The sequence below is a fragment of the Cervus elaphus genome, chromosome 18 (genome assembly GCF_910594005.1).
Source record: "Cervus elaphus chromosome 18, mCerEla1.1, whole genome shotgun sequence".
NCBI lineage: Eukaryota > Metazoa > Chordata > Mammalia > Artiodactyla > Cervidae > Cervus > Cervus elaphus.
Window position 1 is genome coordinate 69,503,178 of NC_057832.1, and position 20,070 is coordinate 69,523,247.

General features: G+C 39.4%; 1 non-coding gene across 1 annotated transcript; it reads left to right on the top strand.

Moving 5' to 3' along the window:
• Window positions 1-14,212: 14,212 nt before the first annotated feature.
• On the top strand, window positions 14,213-14,321 carry LOC122674967. Its single transcript, XR_006335128.1, has one exon. It is a non-coding gene; the product is annotated as a U6 spliceosomal RNA (small nuclear RNA).
• The last annotated feature ends 5,749 nt before the right edge of the window (window positions 14,322-20,070 follow it).

Consider the following 20,070-nt stretch of genomic DNA (forward strand, 5'->3'; position numbering starts at 1 on the left):
TGATCAGATTAAAATGTGATATTTTTGATAAGACCACTTTATAGATGGTGGTATGTTCTTTTCATTGGGAGGAATAAAATGTTTGACTGTCTCTCTTTTATGATATTATGATCATTACTGCATAAATAAATTAATTCATTAGTACTGCAAAATGGTAAGAGTCTATCATCCCATCTGCATTTATTAGCTGGAAACGCTATAAAGAAAAACCTCCCTTCATCAACAATTTGGTTACCCTGAATTACAGTTCACATTGAAGAGGTTATTTTATTTGCCATTATTTCTATTTAAAAATAATGAATTGATTCCCTATAACACATCCATTTCATCCATTGTAGCAGTTATTATTCTAATTGATTCTCAGAATACCCCACCTCTGGTTGGTGGGAACTCTTCTAGACAGTTCCTGATCCTTTTGCCTTGACCCCAGTGGATTGCGACAGTTTCCTTGCTGTCTTTTATGACAAGGAGCTCCAGACTTATCCATAGCAGACCTGGAATTAGTCAAGGAACCCTGTTACTTGTAGTGAGTTATTGACACTTTCTGCATTATGTTCTTCAATGTTGGCAAAAATGGAAGCTTAGACAATTAGCTAAGCATAGAAGCTTATTGGGTTTGTAGAATGTTTTGCATCTGGGGCAATCTAGGATACTTTGACATAGGCATCTTGATATCCTGAGAGGTATTATCTGTCTTGGCCACAAGGACAGCCTTCTATAAAGACTTGTTTTCTAATGTTTATTAGGTTCTCATGGTCATCCAGGTCTCCTTTTATCATAATGCATGTCTGTGTGTTAGTTGGTCAGTTGTGTCCAACTCTTTGTGACCCCATGGACTGTAGTCTGCTAGGCTCCTCAGTCCATGGAATTCTCCAGGCAAGAGTACTGGAGTGGGTTGCTACTCCCTTCTCCAGGGAATCTTCCTGACCCAGGGATCTAACCTGGGTCCTGCATTGCAGGCAGATTCTTTATGGTCTGAGCCACCAGGGAAGCCCTTTAATGTAATAGTATGTAATAGCAACCATTACATTCATCAAACTCTAACTATGTATCAGGCACTTGACATACATTTATTATCCTCCCAGCTGACTTATAAAATAGGTTAATTCTTTATTAATTCTCTTTACAGATGAAGAAACCAAGACAGGTAGATTGAGTACCTTGCTCAAGTTTATAGAGAATGAGCTGGCAGTGTTAGGGTTGAAGCCTGGGCAGAAATAATTACGGCATTATACTCTTAGCAGCAAGACTGGATTGCTCGGCAAGATGTGAGTACAAGGAAAGATGTTTTCATCTGTGGCTAAGGAGATCTTAAAAGGAAGATGTGTATGAAAGACATGGTAGTGACAGAGGGAAGAGGACCGTAATCCAGAAGCTGATGGATTCTCTCAACTTATTTCTGAATCCTCAGTGGCAGATTTTTCTGGGTGGTTTTTTGATCCAGGAGTTTTCCCAGATTTGACTCTGAGCTAGCTTCAGACTTCTAAAGCGGGAGGAAGGCAAGAAAAGGAGAAAATGGACATGGGGGATAATGTTACATCATGCTTGCTCCAGCAGATGGGTCAATGTTTTAATTTAATTGATGGCTGCTGTCCCACTAGAGCTCACTGCAGTGTCAGAATGGCATTTGTTGGGCCTGGCAAAGAGACAAACCATGTTTATGTATACTCCTTGGTCTCTGAAGCCAGCACTTTTTTCTTTAATGGCCCCTTGATGTGTTACAAGATCCTAATTAGGGCAGTTCAATAAATCAGTCCTTTGGGCACTGACACTTCAACACAGGCCTAATTTGCTAAGCACTGGTGGACATTAACCAGTTGTTGGAAATTTTCTGACATTCCTTTTAGACTCATATAAGGATCCTAGGCCCACCAGTGACCTGATTCCAGATTCTGGCCCTGAGTGTTTGTTCCTAAAGGTTGGTCTCAGATAGTCCATGACTAATAATACCTCCCCCAGGCCTTTAGTGGATTAGGCTATTGTTTGCCTACTGCTCCAGGATAGACAGAGATATGTAAGTGTTAAGTGGTGGCCTCATGGCTCCAAGCTTCCTGTGGTTGCTGCCGAGCCTTCAGGATTAATTTAGGGCCTATCTCTGTAGAGAGTCAACTGTCCTGTGCAATCCTCATTCATAACTTCCTGCTACATCTGGCGAGACGCCAGGAGACTCATTCTTTGTCTACTAGGCTGAAAGGGAATAAAGGGGGTGGAGAATTACAAAGGAAGGAAGGGCATTGTTGTTGTTGTTTAGTCTCCTAAGTCGTGTCTGACTCTTTTTTGGCCCATGGACTGTAGCCGACCAGGCTCCTCTGTCCATAGGATTTCTCAGGCAAGAATGTTGGAGTGGGCTGCCATTTCCTTCTCCAGGGAAGTCTCTCTATCCAGGCATCAAACCTGTGTCTTCTGAGTCTCCTGAATTGCAGGCGGATTCTTTACCACTGTGCCACCTGGGACCCCCAGGGAGGGCATTAGGGATGCTTTATCTTTAGAGAGTTCATCCATTCCTCTACAGAGCATAAGATTGGCAAGTCAGCCCCAGTGGTGTCCTGGTTACGCACCCTGGGATTGCACAGGAAGGATGCAATGTGTTTGGGGAATGGATGCTCCCCACTTAACAGGGGTTTTGGAGCTAGCATCTGAGAATGTAGAATGATAATACTAACAGTTTTTGAGTCTTCCTAAATGCCATGCCCTGTGCTCATGACTTTAAAGGCAATGTTTTAAACTTTCCTGTATACTCGCTGGCTTACTTTTGGGTAGAAATTTCTATTATTTACATTTTAGAGAAGATGAAATTGAGTCCAGAGAGGTTAAACTCCTTGGCCATCAGATAGGTGCAAAAGGTGGGTGTGGCTGACCCTGAACCACCACGCTGTGCAGGATAATGCAGATTGGAGAAGCAGTTTCCAACTTCTCCCAGGCAGCTGCAAGTGTGATGTTCTTTTATTGAACTCCTTGGGTCATGTACAAGCCCCAGTGGGACAATTATGGGACTGGCTCCACAATGTCCTGTGAAATAAAGTGGGGTGAAGTGGAGTTACTACTATAGAGGGCAAAACCTGGAACTGCTCAGATGGATGTTTAAGAGGTAGATGATGTACACTTTGGAACTCTTAACTCCTACTACCCAGATGTTCCTGTATTCCACCTCACAGCTGATTATGCTGTTTACCTGTGCCTAGGGTATGCAGTGCTCAGCTTCCTTTCTACTGCAATGTCAGGTGTTGCTTTGGCTTTGCTCCCTGCCAGTCTCTATCCTGTATACAGGTCTTAGGTACCTGCCTTTGTGCCAGGCCTCATGCTGACTGATGAGGATACCAAGAGAAACAGGCAGTGATTCTTGCCATTGATGTGAGCCCAGCCTGGGACATGGTCAGGAGAGACTGTGCTTAAGGGTAAGGGCTTGGGTCAGATGGTTTAAGTTCAACCCCCAGCTCTACCATGTATCTTAACCTCAATGAGAGTTGGTTTCCTCATTTGTAAAATGGGGATGATAACAGGACCTTTTTCACGTGAAAGAGCAAAGATTAAATGAGATCACTCATGTGAAAACTTGACCCTGTCCCTGTTTCATAACAGCCTGGGTTTCCTGATTTAGGAGTCTGGTTGTTAAATCTGTCTTTGGCTGCTGCTGAATCCTTGACAACATGGTCTCAGTTTTAAATTGGCTCAGGTTACAAGACTGCATGATGACTCGTGACCCTAGCAAGTGTATGGCTGGGGCAGCTGGCCTGGGCCCTATCCTCTGACCGGCCTTTTCAGGTACCACAGTGTTTCCACGTCAACTAATACATTTGCAGGTTTTTTTTTTTTTTCCCAGTATTGATGACATATCTTTACATTGCCTAGAATATTTTTGCTATTTCTTTGATTTTTCCCATTTCCAAACAGAAATATCACTTAAAAAAAAACTTGAGTGTTAAAGAACTGGACAAAATGCCTGTTTTACTTACTAATATAAACACATCAGGCTTTCACAATATTTGGCTCTGTATGAAGAACACAGTCTGTAGTAAATTGGTCTCCTTTCTGCCATCCTCATGTAGTTTGCTTCCTTTGGCCTCTGTGCCCCTGCTGGCTATTCCCCCATCCTGGACTACCTTCCTATGTCCAGTAATTTTCATCCTTCAATGCTTGTCTCAAGGTATTACTCCCACTATGTGCTATGGAATCTGTAGCTCTTGCTTGATTTCTTTCCTCCCTGAACACGTGAAACACTCATTGTATACCTGCAATTTGGCATTTCCCCACATGTTTTCTTATATTTAGACTATTCATTAAGCATTCAGGAGCCTCCTAATATTTCCAGACTCCATGCTAAGTATGTTTTGCATTTATTGCCTCTTTTAACTCTTTCAACAGTTCTGAAAATAGGTATTGTTAATTTTCCCACAATGTCTATGCAAAAACTGAAGCTAGACTCCAGTAGCTCAAATAATTTGTCCATTAAGAAAATGAAAAGACAAGCCACAGACTGGGAGAAAATACTTGTACGTCATATATCTGGTATGGAATTTGTATCCAGAATGTATAAACAACACTTACAGCTCAGTAATAAGAAGATAAGCAACACAATAGGTCAGATATGAATAGACATTTTTCCCAAGAAGGTAGATGAATGGCTAACCATCACATTAAAATATGTATAACATCAATAACTATTAGGAAAATGCAAATTAAACCACAATGAGATATCATTCATTGGTATATACCACCCACTAGGATGGCTATAGTTGAAAGAACAGATAATAACAAGTATTGATGAGGATGTGGAGAAACTAGAACTTCATGCATTGCTGATGGGAATGTAAAATGGTAGGACCACTTTGGAAAAGAACGTGATAGTTTCTTGAAAAGTTAAACAAATACATAGCAAACAATCCAACAAATCCACTCTTAGCTATCACCCAAGAGAAATGAAAACATACATTTACACAAAGATTAACAACTGAATGATCACAGAAGCATTATTCATAATAGGCTAAAACTGAGATAGTCCAAATATTCATCTGCTGTGAATGGATAAATGAAATGTGGTATATCTATAAAATGAAATATAACTCAGCAATCAAAAGGAATGAATGTATGCTAATACATGCGACAACATGGTTGAAGTTCAAAAATGTTTTGCTAAGGAAAAGCAGGCATACACAAGTGAGTATATATTGTATGATTCCATCTACATGAAATTTCTAGAAAAGACAAATCTATGGAAATGGAAATGAGGTCAACAGTTGTCTAGAGCTGGGATGAAGATAAGGTTTAACTGGTCATAAGGGAACTTTTTGGAATGATGGAAATGTTCTAAAATTGGATTGAAGTGATATTTGCACAGCTCTGTAAAATTACTAAAAATAATTTTATTGAAATGCATACTTACAATGAGTAGATTTTATGGTAAACAAATTATACCTCAGTAATAATGTTAAAAAAAAATACATGTCCAAGATCGTACAAATAGGGGAGTAGAGATTTGGGTCCTATCTTCCTTCTATGCTCTTTTTCTAGCCTTTGTCATTTTTTCTTGTGTATGGCTTGTTTCCCTAGCAGGTGGACAACTCCTTGAGAACAAGGAGCATGCCTTTACATTTTTGGGACTCCCTCACAGTACTCTCAACAAATCTATGGAATTGAGTTGATAGCACATGGTATCCTAACGGGATTATTCTACGCCAGAAGGAACAGTGTAGGGCTGCTGTTTCTCCAAATGCTGCCCTGAGTGTTGAGACATGAGGGGTAGATAGTCCATCAAAGGCATGCCGCCTGAAGAACAATGTAGTGACAGAGCTGGCTGACAACAAGAGACAAAGAGCTGTGCTGTTGAACACTGCCCAGAGCAACCTGTCTCTTCCTGCTCAGCCCAGCAGACTGTTAAAAGGACTACAAAAGGCTGCTGGGGAGATGACAAGAGCTGAAGAATTTGCTGAATGTGTTACCCTTGATAGCAAGAGTAAACCCGAATGACCTTCCCAGGACACACAATAGAGATTATTAGAATATAGACAAGATCTGAATCCAGGCAGGGAGGCAGAGATGCAGAGGGCTCACGTATATTTTATCCACTCAATAAGGAATTTGCTGGAAACAAGAATTATTATTTTTCACAAATTAAAAAGGGATTGTCAGCAAAAACTGTCTAAAACTTGAAAACGGGCAGAAGAGACCATGAGTGTCCTCCCAGTGGCTTGCTGGGCATTGTCTAGCATGCCTTACAAGGTGTGCACTTGTGACTGTCTTTCTATTGATGAGGCTATCTTCCAACCATAGTGGTAGCAGTAACGTGTAGAAAACTTGATAATAATGCACACAATTCTTGTCCACAACAAAGCATATGCATTTCACCCTGTGAATATAGAAAAGATAACTACACACATTACATTTTATTGCCCTTTCAGATATTAATAGATAAAGTTTTGCATCTATTAGCAATTTTAAGCATTCTTGATTGCTTATAGATAGATATCTCTGTTCTTCAAATTCTCCATTAAAACAACCTTAATATCTAATAGGTTCTTCAATTAATTAGTGAGTCACATAAAACTTCTGACACATATTCCTTTCATATTTTCACAGTAGTCATGTTTTTAACTTTTTAACGATTATACTTTAGTAGCATACAAAGAGAGTTTAAGGCCACAGCTCTGGCTGTCAAAAACTGTAGTCTGCATTTGACCAGACAGTTGAAGGAGTTTCTTGTCCCCCCTCCCCATTCTGAAACTTACCTGTTCCTTCTCTATCAGTCCAGCAGGCACCATTTTCTCCATCAGAAAGCTTTCTCAAGCCTTTAGACAGGGCTAGACATCTTCGTTCTGTGCTTTCACAAAAAAAACACTCTCTGGATTTGCTTTTCTCCTAACACCGTGGGCAAATCCACCTGAAAATGGTAAAAATCCCAAGAAGGGCAACAGTCAGAACAGTCCCATGTCTGCTCTCTGAAGAAGTGGCAGAGTAGGTTCTGCCACAAGCTCAGACCATGGCTAAGTACCAGACATTGAGGAGTTTATCTTACTGGGTTACGAGGCAAGTTCAAGGAGCAGATAGGCAATCATGGGTTAGGAACCGGCTTAGAGCCCACCTACACATTTGCTAACTTTAACGAGAGGCTGTTTCCTCCTGCAGTCAAACTGCCCAAAGTTCACTCGCCCAAAGCTGCTCCAAGCAGCACAGAAGCCAATGATGGTAACTTTTCACACGAAGACTAGCAACACTGTAATACTGTGCACACCTTGTAACAATACACTTAAAAACTTGTTAGGAGAGTAAATCTCATGTTAAGTGTTATTACCACAAAACAAAATGAAAGAGCACAAATAACCTTTTGGAGGTGATAGATAAGTTTATTGCCTTGATGTGGTGAAGGCTTCATAGCTGTATGCTATGTATGTATGTTCAAACTCATCAAATTGTACACATTAAATATACACAGTTTCAAAAATCAATTATAGCTCAATAAAGCTATTAAATTTTTAATATGAAAAATTTTTAGAAGATTAATATTGTTAATGTGGTCAAATAGCCAAGGATCTTGGCAAAATAGAAATTGTTAAACCCATTCAAAGCTGTTACAAGCATTCAAACAAACATTATGCTTATTCTTATATAAGGAATAAATATTTAACTTGATCCAGAAAGAGAGAGAAATATAAGGGAAGCAGGAAGGATGCATTAAGTTTAAAGCAAAATTAATTAATTAGAAAAATGGAGAAGTGATGGTAAATCCAAAATCCATTCTTTCAACAGGGCTAATTACATTGGCAAGCTCCACACAGCATAATAAAAATGGAAAAAGAGAGAAAAAAGAACTAACCCCCCCAAATAAAAATACCCAACATAAAATATCAATAATGAGAAGTGGATTTAGGCAAGATTAAAAAGATTTTGAAAACTTTTAAGAAAATATAATGTATATCTCTATATTTATAAATTTTAAAATCCTGATTAAATGAAATTTTTAAAATGAAAATACAAATGATCCAGTTTGTATAAAAGAATCTTGAGAGTCTACACAGAACAAAAAGCATGGAAAACCTACTGTTAAAGTACTGGATCCAGACAAATGTATTAACAAATTCTTTCGTATGTGTACCTCTTTGAGGAATACATAGCTCCCCTGCTATGAAATCTATTAAAAAGGAAGAAAATAAAAGCTATACAATTTATTTTAGAAAACTAATATAACCCTGATGCCAGTACCTCCGTAGGGGAGACACCCAAACACTCCAACATTCTCCTGTTGACAGTTGTTCAGCAGTGAGTTGTAATTTTGAGGTTCTCTCAGGAGAAGATGAGTGCACATCCTTCTACTCCGCCATCTTGCGATCACATCAACATTTTAGGAATCAGTGAACTAAAATGGACTGGAATGGGTGAATTTAACTCAGATGACCATTATATATACTACTGTGGGCAAGAATCCCTTAGCAGAAATGGAGTAGCCGTCATAGTCAATAAAAGAGTCCGAAATGCAGTACTTGGATGCAGTCTCAAAAACGACAGAATAATCTCTGTTTCCAAGGCACACCATTCTATATCACAGTAATCCAAGTCACTACCTCAATGAGTAATGCTAAAGAAGCTGAAGTTGAATGGTTCTATGAAGATCTACAAGACCTTCTAGAACTGACACCCAAAAAAGATGCCCTTTTCATTATAGGGGACCGGAAAGCAAAAGTAGGAAGTCAACAGATACCTGGAGTAACAGGAAAATTTGGCATTGGAGGACAAAATGAAGCAGGGCAAAGGCTAACAGAGTTTTTCTAAGAGAACACACAGGTCATAGAAAACACCCTCGTCCAACAACACAAGAGAAGACCCTATACATGGACATCACTAGATGGTCAATAGCGAAATCAGATTGACTATATTCTTTGCAGCCAAAGATGGAGAAGCTCTATACAGTCAGCAAAAAAGAAAAGAAAAGACTGGGAGCTGACTGTGGCTCATATCATGAACTCCTTATTGCCAAATTCAGACTTAAATTGAAGAAAGTAGGGAAAACCACTAGGCCATTCAAGTATGACCTAAATCAAATCCCTTTTGATTATACAGTGGAAGTGACAAATAGATTCAATGGGTTAGATCTGATAGACAGAGTGCCTAAAGAACTATGGACGGAGGTTCATAACATTGTACAGGAGGCAGTGATCAAGATCATCCCCAAGAAAAAGAAATGCAAAAAGGCAAAATGATTGTCTGAGGAGGCCTTAAAAATAGCTGAGAAAAGAAGAGAAACAAAAGGCATAGGAGAAAAGGAAAGATATACCCACTTGAATGCAGAGTTCTAAAGAACAGAAAGGAGAGATAAGAAAGACTTCCTCAGTGATCAATGCAAAGAAATAGAGAAAACAATAGAATGAGAAAGACTAGAGATCTCTTCAAGAAAGTTAAAGATACCAAGGGAACATTTAATGCAAAGATGCTCACAATAAAGGACAGAAATGGTATGGACCTAATAGAAGCAGAAGATATTAAGTAGAGGTGGCAAGAATACACAGAATAACTATACAAAAAAATTCTTCATGACCCAGATAATCACAATGGTGTGATCACTCACCTAGAGCCAGACATCCTGGAATGCAAAGTCAAGTGGGCCTTAGGAAGCATCACTATGAACAAAGCTAGTGGAGGTGATGGAATTCCAGTTGAGCTGTTTCAAATCCTAAAAGATGATGCTATAAATGTGCTGCACTCAACATGATAGCAAATTTGGAAAACTCAGCAGTGGCCACAGGACTGGAAAAGGTCAGTTTTTTTTCCAATCCCAAAGAAAAGCGATGCTAAAGAATGTTCAAACTACTGCACAATTGTACTCACCTCACACGCTAGCAAAGTAATGCTCAAAATTCTCCAAGCCAGGCTTCAACAGTATGTGAACCATGAAATTCCATATGTTCAAGCTGGATTTAGAAAAGGCAGCGTAATCAGAGATCAAATTGCCAACATCCATTGGATCATCAAAAAAGTGAGAGACTTCCAGAAAAACACCTACTTCTGCTTTATTGACTATGCTAAAGCCTTTGACTGTGTGGAACACAACAAACTCTGGAAAATTCTGAAAGAGTTGGGAATACCAGATCACCTGACCTGCTGCCTGAGAAATCTGTATACAGGTCAAGAAGCAACAGCTAGAACTGGACATGGAACAACAGACTGATTCCAAATTGGGAAAGGAGTATGTCAAGGCTATATATTGTCACCCATTTAACTTATATGTAGAATACATCATGAAAAATGCCAGGCTGGATGAGGCACAAGCTGGAATCAAGATTGCCAGGAGAAAGATCAATAACCTCAGATATGCAGATGACACCCACACTTATGGCAGAAAGTGAAGAAGAACTAAAGAGCCTCTTGATGAAAGTGAAAGAGGAGAGTGAAAAAGTTGGCTTAAAATTCAACATTTAGAAAACTAAAATCATGGCATCTGGTCCCATCACTTCATGTCAAATAGACTGGAAACAATGGAAACAGTGAGAGACTTTATTTTTTTGGACTCCAAAATCACTGTAGATGGTGACTGCAGCCATGAAATTAAAAGACGCTTGCTCCTTGGAAGAAAAGTTATGACCAACCTAGTCAGCGTATTAAAAAGCAGAGACATTACTTTGCCAACAAAGGTCCATCTAGTCAAAGCTATGATTTTTCCAGTAGTTGTGTATGGATGTGAGAGTTGGACTATAGAAAGCTGAGTGCCAAAGAACTGATGCTTTTGAACTGTGGTACTGGAGAAGACTCTTGAGAGCCGCTTGGACTGCAAGGAGATCCAACCAGTCCATCCTAAAGGAGATCAGTCCTGGGTGTTCATTGGAAGGACTGATGCTGAAGCTGAAACTCCAATACTTTGGCCATCTGATGTGAAGAACTGACTCATTGGAAAAGACCCTGATGCGAGGAAAGATTGAAAGGCAGGAGGAGAAGGGGACGACAAAGGATGAGATGGCTGGATGGCATCACCAAGTCTATGGACATGAGTTTTAGCAAGCTTCAGGAGTCGGTGATGGACAAGGAAGCCTGGTGTGCTGCAGTCCATGGGGTGGCAAAGAGTTGGACACAACAGAGTGACTGAACTGAACTGAAAAAGAGCCTTAAGAAGGGACAACTATAGACTAAATGTATAACTAAAAACATAATAACACTATATGAAATATTAGCAAATCAAAACTAAAATTACATTAAAAAATAGACTATGCCCAAGTGAGTTTATTCTGTGAGTATAAGAATGATATAATTTTAGGAAATTTTTAAATATAATTAACCATATTAGTAGAACAAGGAAAATGTTAGATCAAAATATCAAAAATACTGGTGTCAGAAACATGTGGCAAAATCCAAAATCTATTGCAGATTTTTAAAAATAAATTTCTAATATAGAAAAAAAAATTTAAGAATCCTGAAATTACCACCTTGAAATAAATAGCCACCAAATAAGGAGGACTTCTTTTCAAATCAAAAAACAAGAAAAAGATACCAACTGTAACCACTATTTTTAGGTATTTTTCTCGAAGTTAAAGAATTTTAAGAAAATGAAATAAGATGTAAAAATATTGACAAAGAGAAAAAGATACTTTTTTGCAGAAGACATTTCCCTACCTGAAAAAACTAAAAGCATGTACAGTATAGAGTAAAATAAGGTACATATGATTCAGAACATTAAAAAAAGTTAGAAAAAAAATGTATACACCCACAAATAGAGTCCTGGTACATGTAATATCCTGACACAAAGAGAGAAAACAAGAAGAAAAACACTGAATTTTATAAACTTGTAGTAGAATATGATAAATAAAGCTGACAGGTACATGATAAATGGAGAGAAATATTTGAAACCTATCCTAAATATTAATGCCTTTGATAAAGAACTCTTAGAAATTGCTGAACACTTTCATTCATTCAACAAATATTTATTGAGTGATTATTCTTTGTCAGGCACTGTTGTAGATGCTTGGAAGACATAAAGGAACAGAAAGCTATAAGTCTCTGCCATTATAGGTCTTACCTCTTCATGCAATTTATTTGAAAAAATGCAAATAATAATAAAAATGCAAAAATCTTGACCTCCATTAGCATTTGAAGACATGTGAATATAAAAGTTTTATCTTTATTTGTTACTAGTTAAATCAGTAGAGATTTTAAAAATTGATTATTCTCAGTGTTGTCAGGGTATGGGAAACACAGACTCTCATACACTTCTGAAAGGAGCATAAACTGGTAGAAAATTTTTGGAAGGCTATTTGGTGGTCTTAAGAGGGCTGACTTATAATAGCCAGGACATGGAAGCAACCTAGATGCCCATCAGCAGACAAATGGATAAGGAAGCTGTGGTACATATACACCATGGAATATTACTCAGCCATTAAAAAGAACTCATTTGAATCAGTTCTAATGAGATGGATGAAACTGGAGCCCATTATACAGAGTGAAGTAAGCCAGAAAGATAAAGAACATTACAGCATACTAACACATATATGGAATTTAGAAAGATGGTAATGATAACCCTATATGAAAAACAGAAAAAGAGACACAGAACAGTACAGACTTTTGGACTCTGTGGGAGAAGGTGAGGGTGGGATGTTTCGAGAGAACAGCATTGAAACATGTATATTATCTAGGGTGAAACAGATCACCAGCCCAGGTTGGATGCATGAGACAAGTGCTCGGGCCTGGTGCACTGGGAGGACCCAGAGGGATTGGGTAGAGAGGGAGGTGGGAGGGGGTATTGGGATGGGGAACACATGTAAATCCATGGCTGATTCATGTCAGTGTATGACAAAACCCACTACAATATTGTAAAGTAATTAGCCTCCAACTAATAAAAATAAATGAAAAAAAAAAAAAGGAAAAAAAAAAAAGAGGGCTGACTAGCAATTCCTCTTTTAGGAATTTATACCAAATAAAATACCACTCTAATGGCAGAAAGTGAAGAGGAACTAAAGAGCTTCTTGATGAGGGTGAAGGAAGAGAGTGAAAAAGCCAGCTTAAAACTCAATATTAAAAAAACAAAGATCATGACATCTAGTCCCATCACTTCATGGCAAATAGAAGGTGAAAATGTGGAAATAGTGATAGATTTCCTCTTGGGCTCTACAATCACTGTGGCTGGTAACCGTAGCCATGAAATTAGAAGATGATTGCTTTTTGGCATGAAAGATGACAAACCTAGACAGTGTGTTAAAAAGCAAAGGCATCGCTTTGCTGACAGAGGTCTGTATAGTCAAGGCTATAGTCCTTCTTGGGCTTTGCTGGTGGCTCAGCTGGTAAAGAACACGCTTGCAATGCAGGAGACCTGGGTTCGATCCCTGGGTTGGGCAAGATGCCCTGGAGAAGGGAAAGGCTACCCACTCCAGTATTCTGGCCTGGAGAATTCCTTGGACTGTATAGTCCATGGGGTCGGGAAGAGTCAGACATGACCGAGCCACTTTCACTTTCATAGTCTTTCTAGTAGTCATGTACGGATGTGAGAGCTGGACAATAAAGAAGGCAGAGCACCAAAGAATTGATGTTTTCAAACTGTGGTGCTGGAGAAGACTCTTGAGAGTGCCTTGGAAAGCAGGGAGATCAAACCAGTCAATCTTTTTTTTTTTTTTAATTGGAGGCTAATTACTTCACAATATTGTGGTGGTTTTGCCATACATTCACATGAATCAGTCATGGGTGTACATGTGTTCCCCATTTTGACCTTCCCTCCCACCTCCCTCCCCATCCCATCCCTCAGGTTCATCCCAGTGTACCAGCTGTGAGCACCCTGCCTCATGCATCAAACCTGGACTCAAACCAGTCAATCTTAAAGGAAATCAACCCTGAATACTCGTTGGAAGGATTTTGCTGAAGCTGAAGTTTCAATAGTTTGGTGACCTGATGCAAACAGCTGACTCACTGGAAAAGACCCTAATGCTAGGAAAGATTGAAGGCAGAAGAAGACCATGACAGAGGATGAGATGGTTGGATGGCATCACCAATTCAATGGACATGAATCTGGGCAAACTCCTGGAGATGGTGAGAGACAGGGAAGTCTGGTGTGTTGTAGTCCATGGGGTCACAAAGAGTCAGACACGAATTGGTGACTGAATAACAACAACAACAAAGTAAATAAGCAACGAAGTAATTGTAAAAAGAATGTAACCATAAGGATACATACTTCAGAGCTATTTATAAGGGCAAAAAAATTGGAAACAATCTAAATTTGGTACATACACACAACAGAAGAAATTGTATTGTAGTGCTTGCTTCAGCAGCACGTATACTAAAAAATTAGAATGATGCAGAAAAGATTAGCATGGTCCCTGTGCAAGAATGACACACAAATTCATGGAGCATTCCATTATGCTGAAAAAATGGGTACAAGACTTAAATAAACATTTTTCCAAAGAAGACATACAGATGGCCAAGAGGCGCATGAAAATATGTTAATCATTACTAATTATTAGGGAAATGCATATCAAAACTACAGTGAGGTATCACTTCACGTGAGTCAGAATGGCCATCATTAAAAAGTCTACAAATAACAAATGCTGGAAGGGGTGTGGAGAAAAGGGGACCTTTCTGCACCATTAGTAGGATTGTAAATTGGTGCAGCCACTATGGAAAACACTATGGAGGTTCCTCAGAAACAAATTGAGTTGCCATACAATTCAGCAATCACTCTCCTGGCATTTATCCAGACAAACCTATAATTTGAAAAGATACACACACCCCTATGTTCATAGTAGCACTATTTACAATAGCCAAGAGATGGAAGAAACCTAAACATCCATCAACAGATAAGTGGATAAAGAAAATGTGGTATATACACACAATGGAGTATTACTCAGCCATAAAAAAAGAAATAATGCCATTTCCAGCAACATGGATGGACCTAAAGATGATCATAGTAAATCAGAAAAAGAAAGACAAATACCACATGATATCACTTGTAGGTGGAATCTAAAATATAACACTAATGAACAGGTCTACAAAACAGGAACAGACTCAGAAATACAGATAAGAGACTTCTGGTTGCCAAGGGAGAGTAGAGTAGGGCTGGTGGAGGGAAGGATCGGGAGTTTGGGATTAGCAGGTACAAACTATTACATACAGAGTGGATAAACAACAAGATTCTACTATATAGCACAGGGAACTATATTTCATATCCTGTGATAAACTGTAATGGAAAAATATGAAAAAGAATACATATATATTCAGCAAAGTGTATTACTGAGTGCAGTACAAACTTTTACAAAGTACAGTGTATTACTGCACTTTTCTGTACAGTAGAAATTAATACACATTGTAAATCAACTATATTTCAATAAAAAACTTTTAAAAGAAGTTATATTGTAGAAGAATATATAGTAATACAGAAATACTGTCAAATGAAAAGGTAGATTGTGTTATATACTGAAAGATTCCATTTTAAATGTATCTATGGATATATACATATATATATTTATATGTGTGTATATATATATACACACACACACCACTTAAAAATTTGGAAAGATTGACATTAAAATATTAATTAAGATTTTCTTAGTGGTACAATTTTAAGGGCTTTCCATTTTCTTTCTTGTGATTTAGGTAGTACGGATTTTATAAATTTTAAAAGGACTATTGTTTCTCTTTAAACATATAGATTAAAGACATCCATGTACCTTAGAGAGTTTATATTTTGTTGGATCCTATTTAATTATTGCAGATATATCCCCCAGATTTTAAACAAATCCCCTTAACACTGTACTAATTCTTTCAGGCCTGAGAAAGGGCTGCCAGGAAGAATAGGATCTGATGGGTCTAGGATTAGGGTAAAGCAGGTAAAGTGAGTTGCTGAAGTGCAGAGCTGGATCCCATCTTTATTTCTGTCCACTGTAGATATTTTGCATTCATTCTGGTTTTTTAAAATATTAAAGTATTATTATTCTTGAGTACTGAGAATTTTGGCAACACACACCCTCCTAAATTTTGCACCAAAGGTGAGTGCCTCATTCATGTCACCACAGCCCCAGCCCTGACCCTCAACAGCCCCCTGCTCTCCATGCTCCACAAGCAGCGTCTTTACATACACTGCTCTACCTCCTATCTAGCAGGTGCAGCACCCTCCTGGGAACAAGCAAGCAAACGTGGGTGCTTTGGGTGGAGTAAGGGATGGCAGCGATTCTAAACATTCTTGGAGCACTTCCTTTGGCCTGGCCTCTGTGCAAAGCACTTTACCAGTACTATCTGAATCTGCACATACCGTGATAGGTTGGGTAGCAGAGAATCCTATGCATCTCCCAATATCCTTCTTTCCTCTCAGTAACAGACTTTCCAAACAGCAGCTGGGGACATGGCCATCCAGAATATAGACCACATTTCCCGGACTCTCTTGCAACCTGGTGTGGCTGTGTGATTAAGTCTGAGACAAAAGAAAGTAAGAGAGCTGTGTAATTTATGGGACAGGTCTATAAAGGGGAAGGCTATTCCCTTCTTGTCTGCTTCCTCATGGAAGCAGGACTGGAGCGAGGACTGGAGCGAGGACTGGAGCTGCAGCATTCATTTGGCATAGATATTAAAGTCACCACTAAAAATGGTGTGGTCATGTGGAATCTCCATACCTGGCCTGGATTGCTGTGTCATGAGAGAGAAATAGACGTCTATCTCAATAAAACCACTGTTATCTTGGGTTTCCCAGGACTTGCAGATCAACCTAATCCTAATTCATTCTGATCAATGTTATGAGTCCACTTTGTAGATGAGGAAATGATTCAGAGAAGTTAATCACCTTTTCCAAGTTTGCACAACTATTTCAGTTCAGTTTAGTTCAGTTGCGCAGTTGTGTCCGACTCTTTGTGACCCCGTGAACCGCAGCACGCCAGGCCTCCCTGTCCATCACAAACTCCTGGAGTCTACTCAAACCCATGGCCATCGAGTTGGTGATGCCATCCAGTCATTTCATCCTCCGTCATCCCATTCTCCTCCTGCCCCCAATCCTTCCCAGCATTAGGGTCTTTTCCAATGAGTCAACTCTTCGCATGAGGTGGCCAAAGTATTGGAGTTTCAGCTCCAACATCAGTCCTTCCAATGAACACCCAGGACTGATCTCCTCTAGGACGCACTGGTTGGATCTTCTTGCAGTCCAAGGGACTCTCAAGAGTCTTCTCCAACACCACAGTTCAAAAGCATCAATTCTTCGGCGCTCAGCTTTCTTCATCGTCCAACTCTCACATCCGTACATAAGTGAGATCAAAATCTGAAGCCAGAATGCCTGACTCTCAAGCCCTAGCTCTTAATCTTATGTTATTAAAGTTCCCTGTTTTAGGAAGATTTCCAAATCTGAGCAAAAGGCTCAGAAGCCTAGACTTTTGATGCTCATTCTTAGCTGTTCTCCAGCCCAAGTCTTAAACACTTTGAGGGCTTCAGCAGGTTGAAAATGACTCAGCAGAGAACAGGTAATCCTTTTAAATGTCTTCTCAGCTACTACCCATACCTTGCTATGTCCTCAGACCGCCAAGCACTGTTTATTTGCATGGTTCCTTAAGGATTTTCCATTGTTGTTTCCCAGGAGAAGTTACGCTGCTCTTCCTACAATGAGTGGTAGGGGTGGGGATGCAGAAGGGCTGCATCTCTGCAGACACTTCAGAAATCCCACCACTTTGAGACAGTCTCGAGGAATCCAGTCCCAGCATTGGAACAATGTGTAGCCCTGTGGCATTTTGACATCGGGCATCTCTTCACTGTTGAAGTAACTCATCACGTTGCAATGTGTTTATCCCCTTGGGTCAGGTCAATGCTAAAGTAAGTTCATCGCCTCTGCTTCTTCAATAACTGATGTCTGATGCATCAGCCGAACGCATTTCAGGCTTATAAGCAGCTCCCTGGATCCACAGGCAAAAAGCTTTCACCATTTCCCCCTCCCCCACTAGTGACCAGTATCTTAGCATTAATGCATCTGATGGCACCAAGCCTTTGTGGCCTGAGTGAGGATAGTCGCCAAGCAAGGATTTAAATCACATTTTTATTTACATCATTACTTTTCCACAGCTTGGTTTCCTTCAGGCTTTTGATCTATTAGCGCACACCATTTAGTCTGGACTGAATCCTTGAATTATTTTACTTTTTCTTCCAAGACTCTCAAAGAACTTGATAAACTTGTACTTATTAAAATATTCATCAGTAGTGTTAACATATCAGGGATAAAAGTGAAACACTGCTTAATGTGGAAGACAATATACATTCTTAAGTGTAGAGTTTGTGACTCCTTTGTGAATAATAATCATTGTTTTAGGAAGACACTGAGTTTATCCAGCCCTTGTTAGAATCTCCCTATCATATAATGGAAATGTTAAATCTGAGCCTTCTTGTGAAGTAAACTCATATTATCATTTACATATGTCCAGTCATGGCATTAATAAAAGCAGATTGTCTTGGATAAAACACATGGTTAACCTTTAAAAAAGATGTGAAAATAAGATTATAAATAACTGCTCTTCTTCACTGTGACTATTGGGTTGTATTTAGTGCCAAACTTTTTTGACAGCTTCTAAGGAGTAAATTGTAAGTATATTGAAATTGTTATCCAAGTACAAGCTGCCTCTTCTGTGTAATGGCATTTTTCTTCCACAAACTGTGAAAGAAATGGAGCCATAAGGAATCAAAGTAGAATCAGAGGGATTTGTTAGAATAGAAATTCTGATTCCTTCATTCTACTTCTCATTTATTGTCAGACAATACGTGAGTAAATGCCCACTATAAAAATCAAAAGATCCATTTATCTTTTGATAAATAAAATGGGCAAAGTTCTCAACACAACAGCTTAGTTTTGGAAGAGCTACCCTAAATGCACCAGTCACTGGTATGCTCTAAATTACCTTCTGTGTATTTTAAGAGTGAGGAACAGGAGGAGAACAAAGAGAGTAAGGCCAAGCTATACCCACTGTAATTGAGGAAGGGCCTAAAGAGGGCAGGAGGAAAAGTTAATATCATCTCTTCTTGGACCAACTGGGATGCTTGTGTGTTACACAGAATTTCTCAGAATTCCTTTCCCTGTGTGGTTCTGAGTGAGGATGGGCCACAACAGACATCCGTGTCAGTGACACTGAGCCATTACATTCCAAAGGCAGCTTGTATCTCCCTTACTGATGATCTCCTAGTTCACCTAGTCAGAGAAAGAAGTTCACCTGTCATGACAGAGCCTCCATGGGATCTCCCCCTTCAGCTTCTCTGAGCCCTGGGCCATAGGTATGTGCAGTTCTGAGGGGAAGGGTACTGCCTTCTGCAGATCACCTGTGTCCACCAAAATTACAGGTGCAAAAGACAGACATGGTCCCCATTTTTCCTTGTGGGTTCCAGCATGTCCTTGCTCTCCTCTACTTCACTCCGGTTTGTCTCTCCTACTGCTGGCCCTGTGGCTCAACAGCAACTTCAGGCCCACCCACTTCAGATACAAAGACAAGCCCCATCCGGAGACTCATTCACCAACCCCGACAATAGGTTAAGATCTAATTCTGTGCTATCCAGTATAGGAGCTACAAGTCACGCGTGACTATTAACAATCCAATTGACTAAAATTATAGCAAATTGAAACTCCAGTCCCACAGTTGTGCTTGCCACATTTCACATGTGTACCTAGTGACTATGTTATCAAAGAGGGCAGATACAAAACATTTCTATCATCACAGAAAGCTATACTGAACAGTGCTGGTATAATTCCTTTCATATATTCCTTATTTCATATCATTTATAGACATTGTTTTTCTCTGATCAAACCCTAACAGATACACTAGCATTTGGTAAAGACTCGTCTGGGTCAGTGGTTTTCAACTTTTTATTCTCTAGTACCTATGATGGATAATATTCACATGTGTGACACATTTCTATGGCCCAATTCAGATTTTGACAAAATCTCTAAATAAGTTTCCACAAGAAAGAAAAGCAACTTTGTGGCCAACCCAACAGATAGCCCTTGAGAAACTATGAAAGATGCTTAGACAAGCAAAGAGGGACAGTCCTCTCTCTGGACAGAGACGAGCACCACATACAAGCTATCGTCAGTCCCTCTCCAGTGTTCACTCTTCCTATTACACTGGGATCAGTCAAAGCTTTGCGTGTGGAGGGGAGTAGAGA